A 2,945-nucleotide genomic window follows, 5' to 3' on the forward strand; every position below is an offset into this window, starting at 1 on the left:
ACGAAATCCATTCTCAGCAACGAACGGGTGCATTAATGTAGTGTCATTTTTCTGTGAAAGCATTTTCGCGTTATGGACAGAAGCTACCACTCGATTCGTCATATGTGTTTCAGCATAAATCCATGTTGTAACTGGCGTATTTGAAAATTCTATTCAAAAATCCAAGTAGATTTGTTGCTAAGTTAGGGCGTAGAGACAGGACAAACAAACAAACACATTTTCGCATTTATTGTATTAGTATGGATGATTGAATGACAATTGATAAACGACTAAGACACCGGGCGGTATCTTTGCATCGTTCGAGTCCGTGTAGGACTGGAGTGTATCGAAAATGCAACCGTATTTATATCAAAATACCCACCAACTCAATGTCATGAACATTGGTTGTTAATCAAATATAATTTTAATTGTCTCTTAGAAACTATTTATGGATTGAATAATAATTATAAGTGTGTTTGTAAAAATCCTAAACAATTTAGTAAAATATATGGCCAATATGAATTCATAGTTATCAAAAGTTTAGTTATTTGCCCACTTTATAAAATTACTGTAACACCAGTTTACAAGGAGCTATGCAACAGATCTCTCTGACCGCACCTCCATCCTCATAAAGCCTGGTATTCTTCTACTGTTCAAAACTCAAGATTATTTCTACAGCGCACTTGTAAACTGTGGAACAATCTAGGGTTATTCAAGGGGTGTATAAACAAACTCCTTAAAAGCCGGCAACGCATCGGCGGCTCCTCTGGTGCTGCAGACGTTCATGGGCGGCGGTGATCACTTAAAATCAGGAGACCCACTTTCTAGTTATCCCGCTATTTATATAAAAACAAAGATCAAGTTAAGTTATAATATTCATCGACTAATTTAATTTTATAAACTGTGACATGAAGAAATTGAACTTTTACAAATGAAGATAAACGTATTACGTACTCCTGAAATAGAATACAATTTCGTCAAGGAAAAATTACGCTACGGTGAAAATAGAATTTAATTCCTTTTTACCACAATTTAGAGAATTTCTATTAAGTGTTTTCCTCAAAGAAATCTCGAGGTATTGATTGAGATAATGTCCACAGAATATTTATAAGTGAATTTAGAAATGAGATTGGATATTTGAGAACAGCTCTAAACAGGTCATAAAAAATTCCGAAAGCTATAGCCGAGTAATAAAAATATATTTTTTTTATATAGTCGCACACTGGACTAAGCGAATAAATCGAGAAAAAATAGATATAATAATATTTATTCATGCGTTATAGTATACTTTATATTTAAGTATATATCCATTTCTACGTGACGGAGCAAAAGGGGCAGGGCAACGGAATTAGGAGTCACGGGTGAAGAACAAAGTTGTATTTAGAATTCACTTGTAATTACATGACAGTCAAGAACAGTCTCACTGTCTAAAGTCCCACGCAGTGGAAGCAAAAGCTGGAAGCACGTCCTGTAGGCTCCACTAGCAAGGTTCCTAACTACAGCGTCCGGCAAGTGTCTCCGAGAGGAAAGCGTTTGCTGAAGCACTGCTGGCAGGTACCGCTATTGATTGACAATGGTTGGCCGCGGCACCGTCTTGTACTAGTGGGAAAAAATCTCTTTAGCGCGATTTACATTTCACGCAACTACTACTAACGCCATCTAGTGTTAGCGGGTCAATATTGCGTTTTATTGTAATGTTACATGGATACATATATCTATAGATATATATGTATATAAATGTGAATCAATCCGTACTGGGCCAGCGTAATGGGCTTAAGACCGTAGCCTTAAGCCCTTCCCATTGTGGGAGGAGACCCGTGCCCTGTTGTGGGCCGGCAATGGGTTGAAAATAATTATGATGATGATAAATTCGGAAGTGTGTATGTTTTTTTATTTGTTTGTTACCTACGTTCGGCTTAACCAAAGCACGACACGACAAAATTAGGTAGACACACAGATTATATCCTGGAGTTGGATTAAAAGTATTTATGCTATACCCCTAGATCCCGAAAATCACATGAACTTGATCCCTAGCCTGACTAACATTGGCTCACATCCTGGAGGCAGATATAGAATACTCTTAAGTCCCAAAAGTGAACGGTTCATGTGGGAACTTTAATTAACAAAAGAAACGCGGACAAAGTCGTGTCCAGTTTGTTTAGATTATTTTTTCTTGTTTTTTCTTCCTGCTACTTGTTTGATGTCACACGTCAACTTAATGGGGCTGTGTCTCTTCGTTTTTTTTTAGTAATAATATTTATTATTAGCTGGATACATAGTTATAAGTAATCTTGGACGGTTTTGAAATTCACATTAAACTTTAGATAATAGACGATTAAATAATACACTTCATAAAACAACTTAACCTAATGTAGATTCGCCCAAGCCGTTTATCTAAGTCTTCTAGCTTCGCGCTCAGACTCCAGGAGTGTAAGAATCGCCGTCCCTTCACGTCCCTAATGATTTGGTGACTCGTCTCTTCTATGAACTCAACTTTGACTTGGGTACATTGTCCCTGGGAGCCGGTACGGCCCAGGACCTTAATTCAAATTCATTTATTTCAAGTAGGCCTACTTTATAAGCACTTTTAAAACGTCAACATGTTTTTAGTGACTCTACCACCGATTCGGAAAGCAGATCGAGAAGAGCCGGCAAGAAACTCAGTAGTTACTCTTTTCCAACATCAACATTTACAATCATATCAAATGTATAGTAACCTCCCTGTAATCACATGGGCGAGAACGTTGGGTTTATCCATTTTTAGATATCGAGCGCAACTCTAAATATACGTGCAACGCAACAAGCGTGTGCGAAGAAGAATAGAATTAATTACTGAAAAAAAAAACTGGTGAGCAGCATTGTTGCAATGTCCGGTCTGAATGGCGTGGTTTCCGGTGTAATAACAGTCACATGAGCCTTAAAACCTATGCCTCAAATTTACAGCTGCACGTTGCAGGACGTGCTTC

At 37.7% G+C, this 2,945-nt stretch overlaps 1 pseudogene; it reads right to left on the reverse strand.

Annotated features, from left to right (window-relative positions):
* Positions 1 to 2,369: 2,369 nt before the first annotated feature.
* Positions 2,370 to 2,737, reverse strand: LOC120633859 (annotated as a pseudogene).
* Between the last annotated feature and the right edge of the window lie 208 nt (positions 2,738 to 2,945).

This window comes from Pararge aegeria, chromosome 22 (genome assembly GCF_905163445.1).
Source record: "Pararge aegeria chromosome 22, ilParAegt1.1, whole genome shotgun sequence".
Taxonomy (NCBI): Eukaryota; Metazoa; Arthropoda; class Insecta; order Lepidoptera; family Nymphalidae; genus Pararge; species Pararge aegeria.